This window comes from Danio aesculapii, chromosome 1, assembly GCF_903798145.1.
Source record: "Danio aesculapii chromosome 1, fDanAes4.1, whole genome shotgun sequence".
Taxonomy (NCBI): Eukaryota; Metazoa; Chordata; class Actinopteri; order Cypriniformes; family Danionidae; genus Danio; species Danio aesculapii.
This window is the reverse complement of record NC_079435.1, coordinates 13,599,275-13,623,303: the sequence shown is the minus strand read 5'-3', so window position 1 is coordinate 13,623,303 and position 24,029 is coordinate 13,599,275. Positions and strand designations below refer to the sequence as shown.

At 34.3% G+C, this 24,029-nt stretch overlaps 1 protein-coding gene across 2 annotated transcripts in view; it reads left to right on the top strand.

Moving 5' to 3' along the window:
• bcl9 (BCL9 transcription coactivator) overlaps positions 1-24,029 on the top strand; it is a 184,842-nt gene that overhangs the window by 115,616 nt on the left and 45,197 nt on the right. For both annotated transcript variants that reach the window (XM_056456613.1, XM_056456612.1), the window contains exon 3: positions 22,037-22,114. The gene's annotated coding sequence lies outside the window, so the exon portion shown is untranslated. The remainder of the gene's footprint in view (positions 1-22,036; positions 22,115-24,029) is intronic.

Sequence of the window (24,029 nt, the reverse complement as noted above, 5' to 3'; positions counted from 1 at the left end):
TTAAAAATATATTTATGGTTCGCCTCAGAAGGATTCGCTTGTGGGAATATGTCTAATAATCCACATAATTTGCAAATATTCCATATAGTAAATGTTCAATTCGACAAAACGACAGCTGGCTTTTTTGTTTTTCCCCTTGACTTGGATTGTTTGATTGGTTTCATCCAAGGTCAATGTTGTTCACGTTTAGTTCATTCACAGCAGGTTAACAAGTATTATTTGTTTTCGATTCACCATCTGCTGAATTACGTATGCGCAGTATAATCAGTTCACCGCTTCTCAAATCTGATCTCAGTGTACTGTTACAATAACTGAATACCTCTATTGGATTATTTCAAGTCAGAGGGGGGTATCAGGCATGCTAAAATGTAAGTTGTTTGTGTATAAGTGCTTAAAGTTAATGGAGATGCGAATCATTTCATATTATTCAGTTCAATTTGGAGAATTAGTTTAACTGGTTCACAAAAGAACGATTAGTTTGGGATCGTGATCATTAATACAATCATAATTTAATGTCACCGTGTTACTGTCATGCCCACTCGTTGTTTTTGTCGTGAGAGGTTGACTGGAGGAGGACCGGCTTGATAAGGCCAATGGCATCAGAATTACAGACTTTGAGGTGCCGTAAGGGTCAAACACCTGATGTAAAACAGCCAGCATGAAGCAAACAGATTTACTTAACGGCTTACAGTATGTATTAAATACATTTTCAAAGATGAAAGCGAAAGACGTTGTTGCTATAATTTTAGTTAAAGTTAGTTTTGTGCGTACACCATACAATTTCAGTTAGTTGTAACTGACCCTTTTGCAAAGGGTATCCAAAAAGTGGTACGGTACGGTTTGCTTTTAGGTACCTTTTGGCAGTGGAAGCGGCCATAAAAGCATACCGAACCGTACCGTAGCACTTAGTAGATACGGGCCATTGGTGTGTCCCGGATTTCAGATGGATATAGCTATTCACACTATATTAAACTATTAAACTATTTGACTATTAAAACAAATTGGCCAAAACCAGCCATCCTGCCTGGGAGAAAAGCTTAGGGCTGTTTTGTTAGAGCAGGGATGTAAATGACAAGGTTCAAAAAACATGAAAATCACAGGCAGTACCATAGTAAATATTTAAGTAATATCAGATGGTACCATGGGAAGATGATTTTTCCATTTTTATCATATTATAGTTCGTTTGCTGGTGGAGTATTTGGGAGTGTATATATTAAAACAGTTCCGAAATGCCCTGAAATTAGATTTGTAGTTTTTAATGTGCAGATTAGAAGTTAAGTGTTGTGTAATAGTGTAATCATTGTCTGTTCTCACACAGTATCTAGCAGCATTAAATCGACCCGCAGTTCACCAACTCTGTTAGCCAAATTGTAGCCTCAAGCAAACAAAGAGAGCAGGAGCTACGAACTCCAGCTAACCACATTTACGCAGTGATAACGTCCACACAATATGATCAAATCCCTAGCATTCAACCTAAGAAAATTTTAAAATAGTTTTAAAACAGCCTAGACATACCCAACCCTCCGGCATTTACAGTTATCGACTAACAATAGCCTTAATATATTAGCGTTTAGCATTAGTTTTGCAGCTCTAACTTTCTTTGTTGACTTACAGCAGCATTTGTAATGGTCTTTTTACTTCAAATAAGTTGTCTTTTACCCACGGTAAATATATCTACAAGCTCTTTTGTTGGCTAGCAGTATTCCTAGCCATATTTGTCTCCGAGAGTAGTGCTCTCAGTATGCAAGCGTCATTAAATGCTAATCATGGCCGCTGGGTGCTGTGCTGCAGCAATAAGCTTTTTGGTCACACGGTTTTCTCGCCGGTGACCAAGTAACCCTGTCCTGACACAGTCTTGCTGGCTTCTCTCCTACAGGCCGGTGCACCATCTGTCCACCCTCACAGCTGTCATCCAGAGCAGCTTTAACCGAAAAGGCTCGTTTTAATCTCTGCGCGAAACCATACTGCTCTGCTAATCTTGGTGTGCATAGTATTCTGCCAAGCTTATTTTTGGAATTGGGTATTAAGATGGCTGATGCTCCTTTACCTACTGTACAGATGGTGTTTGTGGTTTTTATTGTAGGATTCTTCTAGGTACCGCACAGTGGGCCGACGGGAGTAATTTCGATTCATGTAGACAAAGCCCTAACCGTCTTGTCTGTCTTGACTTCCTTGTTCAACATTGTTGAGTGTCAGATGAACAGTAGAGAATAGCAACAAAAAGAAAATCAAAAGCAACTGTGATTTCTAGTCCTGCTTTTTTTATTTAAGTATTCTGTGAAATGGTTCTTTTAGTATTTTGAGTGAGTGTCTGATGCTGATCCAGAGGGAGTTGAGAACCGTTCTGACTTATTCCTTAAACTGATTGAAGGCTTACTGTCGGGATGGGTCAGAATGGTTCTGTTTTGATAGTAACTTATGGTAGGAATGCACTATATTGGAAAAATCAGTTTTTATTTGCTATATCTATTGCGATTTATAAATACAATTTCACCAGATTACTTCATATCTCTATTTGGGAAGAATTTATAATGTTAGATTAATTGGGAAGATTCTGCAGGGGGAGTGCATCTCCATAAAATCTAATAAACAATTGAAACTTTTTGGGGAGACATTTTCATTGTTGTCTGTGCTATTTGCAGTGTGTTTAGTCAGAGATTGATGAATTAATGTTTACTATTTGCATCTCCATAAAATCTAATAAACAATCTATAAGCATTTTGGGGTCCCCTGACACATTTTCTTTGTGGTCTGTGCTATTTGCAGTGCATTTCTGTATTTGCATGTGTTGTGAGTAATTTAATGCATGTGTTTAGTCAGAGATTGATGAATTGATGTTTACTATTTGCATCTCCATAAATTCTAATAAACAATCTATAAATTTTTTGGGGTCCCTCTGACACATTTTCATTGTTTTCTGTGCTATTTGCAGTGCTCTGTATTTGTGTGTGTTGTATTTTCATGCACAACAATCTGTAAAATCAAGAAAAAGATACAATTGAAATAAAGTGTTTTATTGTTTCCCAAGTCTAACTGTATTTAACTGAATGATAAAAATAACAATAATTCAATAAAATTAATCATAGTTAAGGTCATAAATGGTACAATTTCTGACACCGGATTTATTCTAAAGTCATTATACAATCACAGGCATAAAAAACACATGCACATTATAAATTATACAGAGGCAACATTGCATATACTGTGAGGTGACTTGCAAATGATCACATTCTGATATCGATGATGAAACAATATATTGTGCAGCCCTAATTTCAGAAGATTTTTAAAAAGGACCCATTCATTAGCGATTTCTTTAATTGTTATCTAGTGGATGCAATGGTTTCCTTTGAATATGCCATTTTATGTACATATAGTATGCAAAAAAAGAAAGTACAGTTAAGGAGTAGTATTTGTGAAATGGTACACTTAGCAGTGTAATATTGGACAAAAATGATGGTTTATGGGTAACATCAAAACATCCACGTTTCTACACTCATTAGTTTTTAATACTCAATGTATTAGTTTTCTCTTACATTTACAAATGAACTGAGACTAGCACTGTCTTCTATGACCCTAAACCTCTAAATAATATAGTTTTTCATTTAATATTATCGACCATCATTTTCATTTATTGTTTCATGCATTGTATAAAATCTTTATATATTGTGACTTAAGGCAAGGCAAGTATATTTATATAGCACATTTCATACACAGTGGCAATTCAAAGTGCTTTACATAAACAGGGATAAAATAAACAAGTATAAGAGAAATAAAAACAAATAATAAAAATGGCAAAAAAACTTCATAAACAGATAAAATGTGTTATAAAAGAATGAAAAAGAAGAGAAAAACATAATAGTGCGATCTGTTGGACGTAGCATAGTGCTCATTCAGTAAAGGCACAGCTAAACAGATGTGTTTTCAGTCTTGATTTGAATGTGCCTACTGTTGGAGCACATCTGATCATTTCTGGAAGCTGATTCCAGCAGCGAGGGGTGTAGTAGCTGAAAGCCGATTCACCCTGCTTTGACTGAACTCTTGGAATTTCTAGTTTATATGATCCTAAAGATCTGAGTGATCTGTTAAGATCATTTAATTATTGTGCCATTTAATAATTAATAATCATTTAATAATTAATCAGTTAATTATTGTGATATAGAGAAATACTGTAAACTGTAACATTGTAAGAAGATCTCTCTGTAGACGGAGGGCATTTCATGTCAAGTTCAGCATTATAATCTTAATGTCAGCAAAATCATCTGTTTTGTCATCACTTCATACATTATGCTTGAGAATCATTCAAACACTAGCTCTAAAGTGACGTTGGTGAATTCGTAACAGCTTCTGCTGTTTTGACGTCATCTGCAGATGTAAATGAAGGCAGAAAAAAGTAGTTCCTAATACAAATGGGTTTTTAGACACTCCTTGTTTTGATTTTCTTATTGTGCCATCGAACTGTTGTATAAACCGGTATCACACTTGTAGCGGTGCAATATGGCTATATATCAGCGCTGGTGGGACACTAAGGCCTCCCACCGGTCTAACTTTCTTTGTTGACTTACAGCAGCATTTGTAATGGCCTTTTTACTCCAAATAAGTTGTCTTTTACCCACGGTAAATTTATCTACAAGCTCTTTTGTTGGCTAGCAGTATTCCTAGCAGTATTCCCACACGCCTTCCACCAGTGCTAATATACAGCCATATCGCACTGCTACTCGGGTGATATTGCTCGTATATCCTGATAAAGATATAGATCACAATATAGTACAATTTCTGTAAATTCAATGAATGGTTTCTATACATTTAACCACATGTAAAGGACTTTTTTAGTTTTTTACATTTGATATGTGATTTGTTTTTCTCATTTTATTTAGAACTTCAGGGCAAATGTTTGATTTAAAAAATGTAAAAGTATGAATATAAATATTAATAAAATAAAAAAGCACTTTTCAATAACTAATTCTTACAGGTCTAACTTAAAGTAATAAATAAATAGCAATACTGGAATTCAGTAGCAAGCGATACTGAAATAAAAAAAAAAAACCATCCATTTCCCGCAAACATTTGAGCACTGTTGAGCACGTTCTTAAACAGCGCTGATTTGCCATTGTTCACATGCTCAACAGAAATGTCTGTGATTGGCCGTGAAATTCACTAGCTGGACATTATGTATTGGTTGAAAATAAATCTCCCAGAAAAGATACAATAAGTGTATTCAGATTCTACCAGTTCTGATCCCAATACACATTAAGGCCGAACTGGTTTTGAATAACTTCTCCAGTGTCACCACCAGTGTGTGCCAACTGCAGTTTCACAGCTCCAAACTTGACTGACTTGCTTGACTGACCGCAATCAAGTCTGCAGCAGGAAGGTTTTAATAAAAGTTTCTCGCGCGCTCTTGCCTTCCTACTTCCCTCCTTCTCATTTTCTCCTTTAGATATAATCTCATGTGCTAACACCGCTGATTTGTCTTCTTTCAATCCGCCTGCCAGGATATGGGGCTGGTGGTGGAGGAGGGTGGCTTCTGCTGACCTAAAGCTCTGTCATTTACGGTGTGTGTGTTCACAGTTTCAGCCTCTGTGGGATATGGTGGGGTCCAGCTGTGCCAGCTTACACCCACCAAGCCAAGAGCAGTTCAGGCCAGAGCATCTGTGTGCCAGTTCATAAGTGCGTGTAGGAGGTTTGTGTGCCAGCCTGCTAAATGGACTCTAATTCAACTGTCATTTTGTTGGATGTTTTGGGGTTTGTGTGTGTGTGTGTGTGTGTTAGGAAAATTTAAAATCCACACAAAACAAAACAAACAAGCTTTTTAATAATTAATGTGAAGGAATGGTTCCTTCACATTCAAGTATGGGTCAGTATGATGGGTTAATAGTTAACACAACTGAAAAGGAAATGAATTTTGTGATAGTTTACTGTCCCTCGTGTTAACCAAACTTAAATTATGCTTTTATTCAGAAAAAAATAAATCTAAATGTTTTTCTCTGTACTTTAAATCAAAAGGGCCAAGAAGAAATCTTTCTCCAAATGTAGAAGTGTTGGAGTTCTCTTTCTTAATGGTTTGTCTCATCTGTTTATTTTGTTGAATTGGTGTACTTGCCATGAAATAGCTTTCAAAGCTCACATGACATGAAACTAATAAATATTTATTCTGCTTATTATTGTTATTATTATTATTATTTTGTTGATTATTGATCATGTTGATGATGATTATCATTATTTTTATTATCATTGGCTTATGAATATTAACCTAATTATAGTATCGTGGTCAGTGTTATTTTAGTGTTATTGATGCTGCTATAGTTTTAATAATATGACATTTTTATTGTGTGTGTGAGAGAAATATGATATAAATAAATAGATAATTAAAAAAAGTCAGAATTGTAAACCCCCCCCCCCTTTTTTTTCTTTTTTTTTTCTTTTTAACCCATTTTGAGGACAAAATTATTAGCCCCTTTAAGCTATATTTTTTCGATAGTCTACAGAACAAACCATCACTATACAATAACTTGCCTAATTACCCTAACCTGCCTAGTTAACCTAATTAACCTAGTTAAGCCTTTAAATGTCACTTTAAGCTGTATAGAAGTGTCTTGAAAAATATCTAGTCAAATATTATTTACTGTCATCAAGGCAAAGATAAAATAAATCAGTTGTTAGAAATGAGTTATTAAAACTTATGTTTAGGAATATGTTGGAAAAAAATCTGCTCTCCATTAATCAGAAATTGGGGCAATTAATAAACAAGGGGGCTAATAATTCAGGGGGGCTAATAATTCTGACTTCAACTGTATATATTAGGGGTGTAACGGATCCGTACAGATCACAACCCACAGTTCGGAATGCATGTGACTCGCATGTGACTCTAACTTTTTTGGAACTTGTTAATCCAACATTTATAACATTTGAAGAGATATCGCCTCCCGCATGATTGAAATCATGTGTATGAAAGCATTTTGGCTTCCCTGTAAAATATAGCGATGACTAAAAAAGCTGTGGTGGGACCTAAATGCTTAGGTTATTAATTAAAGCTGTTTTCTGTTACTGTTTGTTAAGCTTGTATTAATACATTCAGTGTAAAGCTGCACAATTAAACGTTAAAAGATCGTGATCTCAATTCAAATCCGCACAACATGAATGATAAATGATAATGATTTGCATATGTTTAATAATGCCTCGAAGCGCTGCATTTAAATCTGCGTTTGATCGAGAGAGATTCAGTTTTTACACTTTTTCAGGTAGTTACAAACAATGAAATTACACAGAAGTACTGGGAGAACAGGTTATAGTTGTTAGATGTTTATGGTAAAGATTAAAATCACTGTTTAATGGACGCTGGTGAATGTTGTAGCAATTACATTGTGCAACCAGTAGGTGGCAACAAACCATCAAAATTATGTCACAGAATAGGTTTTCAAACATGATACACCTATAATGAAACACAGTTTTATGTGTGAATAATTGAAAATAAATATGATCTGTTGTATAAGATAGATTTCAATATTTAGTATTATCAGCAACAGTAGCAAAGATAATTTTTCGTATTGAATATTTTCTTTTATTTTTCAGCTGGTTCTTTCTTGAGATTTATTTTTATTAAAATGACAGGTTCTACGTTGTGTTTGTTGAAACCAGTGGTTTTTGTATGGGTTTTGTATAAATGGAAAGCAAATGACATTGTCTCGTTTTTTTGCTGATCTGAAAAATTGTCCGATCCGTGACTCAAACCGTAGTGTAATCCGAACCGTGAGGTTTGTGATCCGTTACACCACTTTGTTATAGTATATTTATTATACATTTTTACATAATTGTTAAAGAATTGTATTTATTTTAGTAATGTAGTTTTGTCATTTTTATGAGTTTATTTTTCTAATTTGTTTAGTTTTTAGTTACTTAAGTACTTCAAGTTAAACTAAATAGAAATGGGCAAATGTTTTCTTAGTTGCAGGATGACGAAAAAAAGATTGCAGTTATGTAATTACGTGTTTTTTTTTTTTTTTTTTTCTTGTAAAACAAATGTTTTGGTATATTAATATAATCTCCCTGATCTCTACGTCCTTATTAAAACATCTCAAGACATCCATGTTCCCATTCGTTCTTTCATTGAGGTGTTTTTAAACACAGGAACAATTCTCATGTAAACAACCAAATGAGCCAATTATACAGGGCTTCCTAAAGACAGACTAGTTGACGAGACGTTCAGGCAACCCACTGACTACTCGCTTCTGAAAATGTGTTGGCGTCTGTTTATTGTGTGCATAAAGTATCATTTTGTGTGTGTGTGTGTGAGAATGCTCATTTTCTCCGGTTGTGTGTGAATGCATGCATGCACGTGCACACACTTACGTGCCAGTGCACATCACCCTTCTCACCAGCTGGTCGTCTGACATCATGTCACCATGGCGCCAGGCCTTTGGCGGCCTGCAGAATGGGCCTGCAGCACCATGCCAACAGCACACACACACACTCACACACACAGGAGTTTAGTCTTGCATTTAGGGAGCAAGAACACCATGCCAACTCCGGTAGCCAAGCAGGAGAGCCTCCTACTGCAGACGAACACATACACACAGGAGCGAGTGTGATCCATGCCAGCGGTGGTCTCAGATCAGGAGAGCTCACTTCACTAGACAGACACAGACACTCCACCGAACAAAGGCACATACACGGCCAAGAGTGCAGCGCTGCATTTAGAGAGAACGGATAGAGGCACTGAACATTTGTCTACTGTTTAAGTTCGCTGGGTTCAGCCCAGGTCTGCACAGTTTACAGCTAATGCGTTTGGAAAATGTTCAGGCGCTGTGGAGGAAACAGACACACGCCTGCTAGAAATGGGCATTTGTGCATTTGAACAGCATGAGGGTATTGTGTGGAGCGGTGTTTTTCAGTCTGGGGGCTTTTCGAGTTAAATTGAAAAACAAAACGAAACAAAAAATCACCTGCATAAAACAAAGCGCAGTCGGGTTTCAAGCAAGTGAGATTGCGGCGGTCTGGCGAACAGTTTGGGGTTAATTGAAAGCTCTTTGTCTTTGGTTAAAGTGTTTAAAGTCACTATTGACCTTATTCTTAAATGCAGAAGTGTGTTTATTTTTGTGATTTTATTTATTTATTTATTTATTTATTTGTTTGTTTTTTCCATTTCAGTTGCCTATGGGACAAATGACTAGGAATAATCAAGGGCAGAAAACAGTCAAACTACTTGCTCTACAAACAATATGAACTATAAACTCTAAAAAGTATAAATTAGTATATGACTATTTAAAACAATTAGAATAATATAGTAAGAAAATATCCATTCAAGTAGCATGACGAGTGGTATTTAACCCTCTGAGGGCGCTGGTCACAATATCGTGACCAACATCTGTTTTTTCTTATCAGTGCCAATAATATCCACTATTCACAACGTGACGCATGTTTTACGTGTTGTTTATTTTTTTAATTATGTATTTTTATTTTACTTTTTCAAAAGTTAACAATACAGAACATCGAAACTAAGCAGCAAACAATCTAAAGTAACACACATACACACAGTATATAAAAATAAGTAAAATAAAAAGAAATAAATAGGGAGGAGATACGGTATTAACCAATGGAGAAAAACTATTTTATCAAATCATGTGATACTGTTTTAATATTATTCAAAAATGGATTCCAAATCTTTTAAAATTATCCACTTGTTATTTATTTTAATTAATTAATTTATTTATTTTACCGTAGTTGAACCAGTCAAAGTTTGGAAAGAGTTCTCTACGGTTGCAATTATTTGGGCAAAATATATGTAAAAGGACTTAAAATATTGTTATGATTTTAAAGTATGTTTTTGTGTTTAAAATATTATTTATTTTTGTCTTTAAAGCTTTTGTCATTACGCTACATCAGTGTCTGTGTCATTCAGAAATTAATATTAAATGCTGGATTAATGCACATTTTTTATTACAACAGTTTTGCAACCCCGTTTTATACCATTTTAAATATATATTTTTCATGCATGCTGTATAAGTGCACATACATTGTTTACCCAGAGTGTTTATATGGTCATAATTAGGCATGGGACAAAAACCTTTTTCAAGATATACCACAGTTTGGAAAAGTCAAGGTTTTAAAACCGACATTTTCTGTAATACTGTTCCTAAGGTATGTGTACGATTTTTTTTTTAATTAGCTTTTTTTTTAATAGACTATTATTATTATTATTATTATTATTATTATTATTGTTGTTATATATATATTTTTTATTGTTTTTATTATTTTTATTTATATATATATATATATATATATATATATATATATATATATATATATATATATATATATATATATATATATATATATATATATATATATATATATTTTACGTTTTTTAGGACACCAGTATCTCCAGCAGAAAATATATCTGAAGATATGTGCAGTTAGTTTTAAATTGTAAAGAAATCTGTGTTTTGGAAACCAACGAAAAACGCAGAGGTCTATGATTCATTTTTATTATTTAGCCTGACATGTTTAGCTACTGCTCCACTATTTTAAACCCTTCAAAAAATTACATATATGGTTTTCAAAGGAGAACTTTTTTTGATTGTTTTTTTTAGAGCAGTAATCACAATACCCTAAAACTGATATTTTTATCCAAGTTTATCATACCGTCAGAAACTTATACCGGCCCATGCCTAGTCATAATACAGCAAGTCATACAACAAGGATTTAGTTTGGGATAGCTTTTGCAGCTGAACATAGCTTTATAATGCCCTTGATGGGTGAACATTAGCCAGTGGGGGAGCGTCTTTTGTCTCTCCAGGTGTGATTTATTCATGGCCATTGTCAAATTTTATTTGCTGCCACTTTGTAATGTAATGTTTATATAGGCCATTTATTGGGGCATTTTATTTTTTTTTCTTCAAAAAAACATGTTAGTCTGAAGTTTGTGGAGTTCAAAATGTCCTGTCGGAGTAATTCACTTTGGCTTTTAGTTCCCTTCAAGTTGCCATTGTTTTGTAGGTGTGGCTTAGATGCTCCACCTTAAAATTGTCAATTGTAGTTGCAGAACTCATTCCAACATTGCTTGTTTTTAGCCTCTGTTTTCCCACAAACGGCATCTGGATGCTTGCTAACAGTATATCCTTACTCGGGTATTTCACACTCCTTATTAGTCAAAAACAAAGGACAAAAAAGATTTAGCGACAAGTAAATATAGATAGAAATATGCATTAGTGTATTTTGTTTCACCATTTGAGAATTATTGACCAATAACTATTGAGCCAAAATTGTCTTGATTTACTTATCCATGTTATTCAAAACTTTTTGTTTTTGTTTAAAGGCATAATGTCCATACTGAGAATAAACTGAAAGATTTTGATATGTGGCTTGCTTCATATTTCAAGTCAAGTCAAACAGATTTGGCACGATTGCACTTTTTGTGTGAACAATGACTACATTTACTTGGACACTAATAATTAGATTTTAATGTGATTTAAGACAATACTCTGATTAAGAGTCTACCATGTAAACAGCAATTTTTGATTAATCAGAACGATACCGCATATTTTTGCTGGATCGGGTATCGGCCAGCTGGTACCGATCCAAATCCAATCTTGTGTGTGCACTATATTCTGTGTTTATAAACCAACTAAACGATGAAGGTAGCCTATTATACGGCACTAGAAAGTTGTCATGTAGGCCTGCTATATCCCAAATGTTCTAAAGCCGCTTTAAATTCATGTTCAGTTCAGCGCTTCCTGCCGCCGCGCCTATCATTCTCCATTCATTCACAATTGAAACTGCGTGTCTCGTTCATGACAACAAAAACTTTCTCCAAGACTATTTTTTTCCTGATAGTTTAAATAGTTAGTGGAGAAATGGATTAAATTTAAACAGGGTTCATTTTAACCTGGAACAAGGAGTTCATTGCTGTTTCTAAATCATGTTGCTGTTTGATCAGCAGATCGCATTCGCAATACTAGAGTAGAGAGGGTTATTACCTGCTTTTCACACACAAAGTAGGCCTACCTGAAATTATAAATTAGAAAAGGCTCATACATTGGACAGATACACTATGCACCGATTTCTTCAATTTGAGCTGCTGTTTTGGAAGTGACCTCAGATAAAGGAGGGCTGCGTGCTGTCTCAGTGATGCATCAAGTGATTCATTCACGCGCCAGCTGCGCAGACGCAATGTGCACCTCTCCGTAAAATTTTCCTCACCGTGAATTTGTTTTCTCATCCTTCCGACTGAGTTTAGTCATTAACAGAAAAATTATTTAGCCTAACATAGGCTACTCTGAAACTGTGAATATTTTGCTGTAATTTTATTTATATTAACATTTTATTTAACAGACCACTCTGTGTTTTGGTGCTGATGAAGCAAATAAGCGGACCTTGTTTGAAATTTCTCCGTCTCACTCGTGGCAAGATTTGACGAGGGATTATGGAGTAAAACTGGCCTCAAACAGTTTACTTTAGTCTGTGTCAAACCTGCAGGAAAATATCAGGCTTTGCTAAAAGGCTGGTTATTTAACCAATGATTACTCTCAATACTGATAGCCTATTGCAGATTTCAAAGAAAAATCTTAATATTAAAAAGGAAACATAAGCTGGACCACAACAGATCAATGGCATAATGAATGCTCAAAGCCTAAGCGTCATGTTTTAAGTTAGATCGTGCTGTCTGTCATGTATAGGCCTATAGGTCTGTTATTTTTACTAAAGAAGATATATTAGATGAGTTTAGCACCAGAACTATAGAAACTTTATTATGCTTAACAAAACAAAACAAAAACGGCACGGTATTGGGATTGGATCTGTATCGATCGATACTCAGACTTTTGGTATCGGGATCGGATCGGTTCCAAAAAAATGGTATCGGTGCATCCCTAGTTTAGACGTCTATTAGATGTTTGTAAAACGCAAAACTGCTTTGTGGGAATGCAGCAGTGGTGAGCCTCTGAGAATTTCAGAAACGAACCCAAAAATAACCAAGCCTAAAAGCAAAATGATTCCTTGATGCATTTCCAATTTCACAGCCTCTGCTTCAGTCCTAAAGAAATAAAATACCACTGTCAATCCCAAACACTGGCTCCACATGTCCTTTTTTGTTGTATGATACAGAATCAGATTTTCTATGTTTATTTTCAAACTATTTCGACTTTCTGGATCGTACCCTCATGGACCCAAACGCTCGTCTGCTTCCACTGTTTAATTTTGTTCTCCAGAACAGGACAGAGAGGGAATCATTATGTCCAGCAGCAGGGAAGCCGGTGGCTTTGTGCGCCAGTCTTTTCTGAACAGATAAACTGGTTTGTTGCAGCATGCAAGGAATGCTATTGTGAAAGCGCTGCGCAGCGAAAGGTTAAGTCGTACCATGTCTGCTTGCGTCACCGTCTTCTGGCTGGGTGTTTGTGTGTTCATACACAAAGGAACCTGTAATTTGAAGTAACTATATCTGACAGACTCGTGACGACACCCGGTTGAGGTACATCTCCTGCACGTCATGCTTGTGTGTGTGTGTGTTAGCACCTGTCTGCCGTCACCTCGCTCAATGAGGATACAAATTTTGTAATCCTTTAATTAGCACATGACTATAAAACTGTTATAGATTGACTATAATATAACCCTGGGCGCAGGTTTTTCTTTTTAGCTGTTGAATGAGAAAGCCCACAATCAACTCATAGTGACTGACAGAAAAACAAGGGAAGGCATGGACAAGTTGTAAATGTTTTGAGTTTTGCGAGATTATTAAAAACCTTGTGTTGTTTATGAGTGTTGTTTATGATTTCGTTGGGGATTTAAGAGGACAATCACCTTGCCTTGACAATTGTTGTTTAGTTGCTTGTCTTTGTTGTTCAAAATGGTGGAATACTTGCTATTGTTTTGTTGTATAAAATAATGTGTGAATGGCGTAACTATAAAAGGGTTTGATCAAATGGTAACTTGATGACCTTATTATTATTATTATTATTATTATTATTTAGGCTTGTCACAATAATCAGTATATCAATTTATCGCACAACACGTGGACATGTCCTCAATAATTTTTGGTGATGCAATATACACTCACCGGCCACTTTATTAGGTACACCTGTCCAACTGCTTGTTAATGCAATTTTCTAATTAACCAATCACACGGCAGCAACTCAATGCATTTAGGCATGTAGACATGGTCAAGACGACCTGCTGCAGTTCAACCAGAGCATCAAAATAGGGAAGAAAGGTGATTTAAGTGACTGATCGGGGCATGGTTATTGGTGCCAGAAGGGCTTGTCTGAGTATTTCAGAAACTGATCAACTGGGACTTTCACGCACAACCTTCTCTGAGGGCAGTTCTGAAGGCAAAAGCAGGTCCAACCTGATACTAGTAATAAACATTTCTAACCATATTTTAGCTGAGCTATTAAAGGTGTCAGTGTCATTATGGTTAAAAACACTAAAATATACTTACTCATTCATAGTAAATATTATAATGTTGGTGCCTGATGACTGAAAATAGATTGGTTACTTCTAGTTCTTTTGACCTTGGACATTTATTTTATTATTATTATTATTATTATTATTATTATTATTATTATTTATTTGTTTGTTTGTTTAGGATATCTACTTGCACATTGTGATTCCAACGCCTAAGTATTATTGTAAAATTGTTCAAATGACTAATTAAATGAAATATTCTTAAGAAAAAAATATTATATGGTCTTTGGTAGAGTGTACTTGCATTGTGATGCTATTATAGTGGACTTAAAATGACAATAATGGTGTTTATCACTATAAATTTTGTTGCTATCATTCCACAAAAGATAGATATTGTGACATGCCTATTATTATTGTAATGAAACTTACTGACCTTATTGTGCATGTGGTGTTTGCGTTCTCCAAACTGCTTATCTGAAACATTTGTTTATTTTACTCTGGTGACTTTTTCTGTTTTATTCATTTCTACTGATTTGATTCTTGCAGCTGGAAGGGCATCTGCTGTGTAAAACATATGCTGGATAAATTGGTGGTTTACTCCGCTGTGGTGACCCCAGATTGATAGAGGGACTAAGCCGAAAAGAAAATGAATGAATGAATAATTTGATGCATGATGTACTGATTTATTAGTTCGCTCATTAACCCATTTGAGTTTTATGGAAATTCCTTTTTTCTAATTATTTATATATATATATATATATATATATATATATATATATATATATATATATATATATATATATATATATATATATATAGATAGATAGATAGATAGATAGATAGATAGATAGATAGATAGATAGATAGATAGATAGATAGATAGATAGATAGATAGATTATTTTATTCCTGTGGTATTTTAGTGTTTTTGTTTTCATTACCTAATCATTTTTTTAAAGCAATTACACACTCTAAATTAACTTGTCAAACATTTTGCTTGGTTTTAAAGTGCCCTGGAAATGTCTCATTTGAGTTTTGTTTTATTTTTTATATTTTACCTAAATGTCTATTTATTTTTGCTAAACATTCATAAGGCTCTTTTTATGTGTTTCATAAAGTAAAAACATTTGTATGGCTTAAATTTGTGTCTAAAAGTTTTTGGAGGGTGGGTTAATAGTCGGGCTGCATGATATTAGAAACGTTGTGATATTTATTTATTCTGCGATTTATAATGCATTTATGAGCTAAATAACTATTTGGAAAATGTATAGTTTTAGATTGATAGCGATGATTCTGTGGGTGAGTGCATAAAATCTAATAAACAACATACAAACGTAGGTAAATTTGAATAAAGGAAAATATACAAAATTAAACAAACAGCGTTTAATTGTTTTTTTGAGGAGTCAAACTGTATTCTAGTATACAGTCATTGAATAATCAAATCTAAAATAATATATACTAATAAAATAGTATACTCGCGATTTGGCTATTGCGAATGATCTCAATGCAATATTGATGCTGAAACGATATTTTGTGCAGCCCTAGTTAATTGAAAACACACTTTAAAGGGCACCTAGGTTACCCCTTTTTTCAGATTTAATATGAGTCTTTTGTGTCTCCAGAATGTGTCTGTAAAGTTTCAGCTCAAAACACCCATCAGATTTTTTTTATTATACATTTTATTAAATTCTATTTTATACATTTTTGCACTAGGAGGCGGTTTTGCTGTACTGCACCTTTAAGGCTAGTCCTCCCCGCCCACTGTTTCTACGTGCCTTAATTTCCTCCCTCGGCAGATTCAGACAGACATAATGGAAGCAGATCTCAGTAGCATTTGTGAGAAATACTACAGTAAGAACTTTACCAATGTCGTTACAAAGTCCACACACACACACAGACACAGACAGCACGCACGTTTAGCTTTGCACTGTTTTTGCACGCAAGTGTGACAGGACACAGGTTAATCTTCACTGCTGTATGGATATCTGTTATGTTAATGTACAAAATAAACCTGATTTAACGTCCACAAACCGGGATTAAAGCATCTCCCTTTATAATTGTTCTGACACGCGGCTGTGCTGATGAAGTAAAGCTAAAGTAAATCGCTGTAATTCATTACACACATGCACTGTTTTAAAACATTTTAAACTTGTAAAACTCACTCTGGGTCACATTTATGATGATTGATGATCCTAGCGAACTGAACGGACCTTGTATTCCCGGTTGCTTTGCGCTCATCCTCTCTTGTTGATCTGATTATACACGTGACTACCGGGACATGTTAATACGCGCAGCTGTCAATTAATTCGGTGGGTGGGGGGACCGCACTCCATCAAGTTGCCGCTCCAATTGGTTCAGTTTTTATGTTGTTAAATTGGAAAAAAAAGGACTGGCTGTGTTTATATCACCCGAATATGACGGTCTATACGCTATACCTACACGTATGTCTGTCCAAACAGCTTTAAAAGTAGATTTTTCACCATAGGTGCCCTTTAATCGACATGTGCACCAGTTTGCAAATTTGCACCAGACACTTTCTTATGATCTTACGAGGAAAAAAAAATAACATTGTGCTTTTCTGAGTGTGCTTCATGCAGGGGAGTGGGGCCGACAAACCACCTGTAGAAACACTCTTCTCTCTATATGCACCGGACACTTTACTTAAACTTCATCTTACAAGGGCTATAATAGATTGATTACCATTCCAGTATGCTCATTGGTTTAGCCAGAGAAGACATTTCGTTTCACTTTGTCCACAAATGTAGCGGATTGACAAAGCCCAACTTGACTTGGCAAGCTTTTAATGAAGGTTTTTCTGTTCTGAAAAGTAAAAACAGTTTGATTTTTGTGTTTAGGTAGTATAAATATGAACTATTCTATCTTGTTATTGTAGCAACATTAGGCTGACATCCATCTTATATTGTCTGTAGTATACCCTAGTGCAATCTGGATTCTTCCATCTCTCAGTCTTAGTATAATACTGATCGTACTGAACGTGACTTCCTCAGATGATATGGCCAATTGGTGTCACATCAGGAGAAATCATTTCGCTGTTAGAAACAACAGAGAAATGGTTCTCATATGGAGATGGGCAGTTCCTCCTTGTTTGATTTGGTATAATATTCTGCTGACCTGACTGTATGCCATTTCGCTTGATATTTGATGCTTGTATTTAACCTACACGTGTGAGACAAGGCCACGGGCTCTAACAAAGGAAACCTTCATCCTTTCCAACTGTACCGTCTAGTTAAGAAAAGATGCTGCAGGGGATAGAGTAAAAAATATCATCACCATGTCATAATCACCGTAGTTTAACTTGATTGATTATATTAAGAATTACTGTTAATAATTAACAGCTTTTGCATAATTAGTTCCTAAATGTTGTTTAAATATAACAATGAGGCATTATTTACAATTGGAGCACAAACATGTAAAATCTTTTCCCAGTGTTTGGTTGCAGCTGGAAGGGTATCCGAAACAAACTGTGGACCGGAAGAGAGATACATTTTCACAATTTTAAGTGATATACATTGTATGCAATCAGGTATATTATGCAGGAATATGGGCAACTGTAAAAACCTTCTAAACACAGATATGAATAAAATCGTGGAGTTTGCTACATGTGTAAGTGCTGCTGCAGTTGTGATTTAAATAAAGTATTGTATGAAAGTCTTTCTACAAATGTAGAATATCGTTATCGTTATCATATTTAACCATTTACTATGAATTTTATATAATTTGCGAACATAGATAATTAAATGTATATCAGACGATGTCATTACGATGTTGTGCTGTCAGCCAATCATTGCATTGCTGATCATGATTTCAAGGATTGATAGATCTGCCTTCCGCAACAAACACTGCAATCTCAGATCAGTTCAGCCAGACATTTTAATCTGATTTGCGAACTTATTTGAAGAACCAAATAAGCCAGAGATCAGTTATCAAGATTAAAAGATCCAGGATCTGCCAAATCATCTTAGATCGTTTACGCGAGGTACGAAGAACGAACCCCAGGACTCAAGCCAACAACTTCTTTGTTTACGCTTTGCCCAAAAGCATCGGACGTTTGGTTTTCAGTTGTGATCTTTTTCAGTCGGCTGTCATTCGTTTGGTCTGTTCATGAGCAGCTTTTTGGTCCAGACGTGAGCCAATATCACAGTAGACTTGGTGTGTTCCAGCCTTAAATGCTGCTGAAGTCGAAATGAAAAACAGGATTGTAATGTGAAATCTACATACAGAAATTGTTAAAATGCTGCAGAAGAAACTCTTGTTTATTTTGATGCTTTCTTTACATTTAGATTCTAAAATTTTATAAAAAAAAAAACAGATAGCCTAAAAATCTCAGAATTGACTTGTGATGTTTTTTCCTGTGGAACAAATTACCAAAATTGATCAAGGAAATAAAAGATTTAAGGAGGTTTAAAAAAAGTAATCAAAAGATGGTTGTTTGATGAGGATAATTAGTTTGCATGGTGGACGATGATGTTTTATTTTATATGTTACTTGATTGTGAATAGGGTTATAGCTGGAAGGCCACATGCGTAGGACATATACTGGATAAGTTGACTATTTGTTCCACTGTGGCGATCCCTGATTGATAGATGGACTAAGCCGAAAAGAAAAATGAATGAATGAAGGAACGTATTTGTGAATTATTTTGTTCCTGTTTTAAAATGTATGAGGTACTGTTTGTTTTATGCATCATCTGTATTTTAAAGCCATTCTTTGTTTTATTTAACATCGAGGACCGCAATGGAAACAAGCCCAGGGCTTTTTGTTTTTATTCTCAACAGTTTTTATTTCAAAATGTATGGGACACTTGTACAGCTTGTGTAAAATCTGTCAAATAAAATTCAATTCAATCCCGTACTGTCTTGTTTTAAAAGTAGCACAAAAATATGTAAAAATGGTCATTATCAACTTGACCGGAATAAACGGTGACCGAGAACCAGATGTTTAATATTTCTTTTTATTGACTTTCGGATAGATGAAACTGGTTGAAGTAGATCTGCTTCTGTTTGGAGGAGGAAGTGACTTCATTAGACGAGGAAGAAGCTCCTAACGGGATTTACAGTGTCACTTTGAAACAAAACAATGTGTCATTTCTTATAATGTCGCATCGTGTGTTCTTTGTCTGTTTGTGGACTTTGAAGCTCAGTTTTTAACTGTGGGCGACGTGTGTTTGCATCAGTGTTTGGAAGCTTTGATAAAGTTCTTTCATGTCTTATTTCGAAGAGTTTATTATATTTGGGGACACCCACACAGACTGGCGCTTTCTCTTTCGCTCTGATTCATTCAGCTGCTCTTGAACTGAAAGGTTCAGGCTTACTGGCTTCATCCAGCTCAGAATAGAAGAGTCTCTCACCTGGTCGGTCACCGCGTCTATATATTTGTGCTTGTTAAAGAGACTTTTTTTTTGTTTGTTTGTTTAATCATGGTGTGCTTTTTTTAAACCAAACCAATACCTTGGCCATAAGCTGCCGTCGAATCAAACCGTTTGGATCATTGACATTTTCTTGCAGTAAATTTATAAAATATATTTATTTTTTGTATCATCTGTTATTAATGTTATATTGTTATAATTATGTAATATGTATGTGTGTGTCATTTCTTATTGAAATATGAAGTTGTTATGATTAAAGAATATGTTTTTATCTATACTGATTATGGTATGAAATAGCCATGCGTTGCAGATATGCAATAAATAAGCAAACAAACATCTTGCATAAAATCCTAGCTATAATATTCTGAGCATTTAAATATATATATTTTATCATTATTTTTTTTTTTACAAACTTAGGAAAAATATACAAACAAGTAAACAAATTAATACAATCAGGTTAAGAGCTAAATTAGCACCATAGAATTACACTGAAATAAATGTGTGCAAATTAGTTTCTATGTGTTGAATTTAAATACATTAAATTTAGTAATGTTCAACTTAATTTGTTTGTTTAAATTCAGCCCAAATAAATTGTTTACAATTACTTAATTAAAAAAATTAGTTTTCCCAGTAATGGATTGCAGCTGGAAGGGCATCCGCTGCTTAAAACATGTGCTGGATAAGTTGGTGGTTCATTCCGCTGTGGTGACCCCAGATTAGTAAAGGGACTAAGCCGAAAAAGAAAATGAATGAATGAAAAAATGTAGTAAATCCAAGGAATTATCTTTGAATCAGTTTTTTCAGTGAACATTTTCTTTTGCGGTGTGAATGCTTGGCGTGTGTGATTTATTATCATCAAAAATATGAAAATCGCAGAATTTCAATGTTGAAATGAAACATTTATTTGTAATGGAAATCTGTTGTAACATGAATCGATCAATTTAGTTCCTTGTTAAATAAAAAAATAAATACGATTAACATCACTTTTCTCAATTTTATATATATATATATATACTATATATATATTTTTTTTGTATTATATAGTTTACTTGAAACAATAAGTGTATATATGTATGTGTATATGTGTATTTATATATATGTGTATTTATAAATGCTATATTGATCTTGCCATGAAATATTTTTTCCTGGTGTGAATGCATGCAGTGTGTTATTTCTAACATGTTCCAAAAACAAAGATTTGTCAAAATGAATTTCATTAAAGATTTGTCAAAATGACATGTTTAAGTGTTTAAAAAGGTCACTTGCGCTCACCAAGGTTGCATTTATTGACTAAAAAACAAAAGCTATATATTTTTCGATAGTCTACAGAACAAACCATCATTATACAATAACTTGCCTAATTACCCTAACCTGCCTAATTAACCTAGTTAAGCCTTTAAATGTCATTTTAAGCTGTATAGAAGTGTCCATCCATCCATCCATCCATCCATCCATCCATCCATCCATCCATCCATCCCTCCATCCCTCCATCTCTCTCTCTCTCTCTCTCTCTCTCTCTCTCTCTCTCTTTCTCTCTCTCTCTCTCTCTTTCTCTGTGAATTATATATATATATATAATTATTATTATTATTTTTTTTTTTTTTAGACATCAACTTTTTTTTTTCTCAAATATATTTCTTGTAGTTTACTTTTAAATATGAATAAAACTAAGAGATCCCCAAAGCAGTGTTCTGTTATGTCAGGTATTCGTTTTTCAGAATTGTTTTAATACATTTTTGTTGGTACCCACTTTCAAATGACATTCTTCACATTTAAAAAAAACAAAGTAAATCACAAGAAGAATAAATGGCATTTACTTTCTCTGATGTCAAACATAGATTTATTACATCTTTTCATAACATGAGTTTTGATATTTCCATGCCACTACTGTGGCAAGAATTGCCGTCGTGAAAAAAAAAGAAAGTCATACAGGTATTAAATGACATGAGTGAGTAAAAGCTGATCTGGCTGAAATATCACAGCTTTCATAATCACACATTTACAGTCCATAGTGTGAGAGGATTTGACAAGCTTGAAGATTCTGACGGCTCTTTCCAATAATATACTTTTTCAAACAAGTGTCATTCAATCAAAATCCAGTTTCCCCTCCATCTATTATTAATCAAGCCATTACCTCAGTCCATTCAGCAGATCTGACGTTAACACACTACTCTTGCCTCTTAAAGCGCTTCCTCGGCGGCGCTGCATCGGCCCTCGGAGTGTGTTTAATAAAAGTGTATTCTCTCTGTCTCTTTTAGATCGTTGTGCGGTTGGCGGTGTTCAGTTGCAGTCAGTGCAGTCATGGCCACAGCTATATCGTGACACAGAGGGACATGGTGAGTGCAGTTACATATCTTATTTTCACGCCTGCGTTAGCACATCCATGTCCGACAACAGCTGGGATGTGTTTACGTGTGTCAGACACTAGCGTTCAAAAAGTCTGGGAGTGTGTCATGCATTTCTGGTCAGGTCTTGTGATTTGTTAAGGCTGTGTGTATTTGATGTAAATACTGTAAATGCAGTAATATTGTGATTTTTTTTTAGTCTACTTTAAGAATTAAAGTAATTGTTTTTGCTTTGAAGAGGTTTTGAAATGACATATTTAAAAATATTTCTGGTATGGTAAAGCTGAATTTCCTGCATTATTACTTTGTTTCTTCATGATTCTTCATAAATCTTGATATTATACTGAGTGGGTGCAGAAAAACAGTCGTACTGCTTAATATTTCTGTGAAAACTTTGAGTAGAACAGCATTTATGAGAACTAGGGCTGCATGATAATTGGAAAATCTGACATTGCGATTTATTTTGTTTTGCTACAATATCTATTGTGATATGAATATAATTTCATTATATTTGCATCACTCTATAAAAAGATCTGTAAAAATATAGACTTTTGAAGCCCCATTTTAAGTTTTTTTTTTTTTTTTTTTTTTTAATATATATTTCCCAAATGATGTTTAACAGAGTAAGGGAATTTTCAAGGTATGTCTGATGATATTTTTTCTTCTTCTGGGGAAAGTCTTATTTGTTTTATTTCGACTAGAATAAAACCAGTTTTAAATTCAAAATTATTAGCCCCTTTAAGCTATACATTTTTTAGATATTTTAAATCATAAAAAAAACATATTTTTTAAACCATCGTTATACAATAACTTGCCTAATTACCCTAACCTGCCTAGTTAACCTAATTAACCTAGTTAAGCCTTTAAATGTCACTTTAAGCTGTATAAAAGTGTCTTGAAAAATATCTAGTCAAATATTATTTACCGTCATCATGGCAAAGAGAAAATATATCAGTTATTAGAAATGAGTTATTAAAACTATTGTTTATAAATGTGTTGAAAAAATCTTCTCTCCGTTAAACAGAAATTGGGGAAAAAATAAACAGCGGGGCTAATAATGAGTGTAACAGATCACAAATCTCATGTTTCGTATCAAAAATTTCACTGCAAAAACCATTGGTTTTAACAAACAGAACTTAGAACCTGTAATTTTAATACAGATGAAGAAGGAACCAGCTGAAAAAAAGAAAACAGTCAATTCGAAAAATGATCTTTGCTACTGTCGATGATAATGCTAAATACAGAAATGTAACATCTTGTACAACAGATCATATTTATTTTCAATAAATGATTCAACAATTTGCTCACAAAATATAGGTGCATCATTTTTGAAAACCTATTCAGTGACATAAATTTTTGGTGGTTGTTTTTTGCCACCTTCTGCTTAAACAATGTAATTGCAACAACATTCACCAGCGTCAAGTTTCATTAAGCAGTGATTTTAATCTTTACCATAAACATCAGTATTTCTGAACTATAACCTGTTCTCTCAGTTCTTCTGTGTTATTTAATTGTTTGTAACAAACTGAAAAAGTGTAAAAACTGAATCTCTCTTGATCAAATGCAGATTTAAATGCAGCGCTTCGAAGATTTAATAAACATATGCAATTTATTATCATTTATCATGCATGTCATGTGGGTTTAATGTTTAATGTTTAATTGTACAGCTTTACACTGAGTGCATTAATGCAGGCTTAACAAACAGTGACAGATAACACAACAATTTCATTAATTTAGATCAACATAAAATGAAATAAATTACAAGCATATATGAACACGACAGAGCCAAAATAGAAGTTAAAGAAGTAAATGGTGCTTTATTTTAACTACTCAGATACAAACATTTAACAATCAAACTTAAACTTAAAATAACATGGTCATCATTGTATAAATAATTTTACACAAT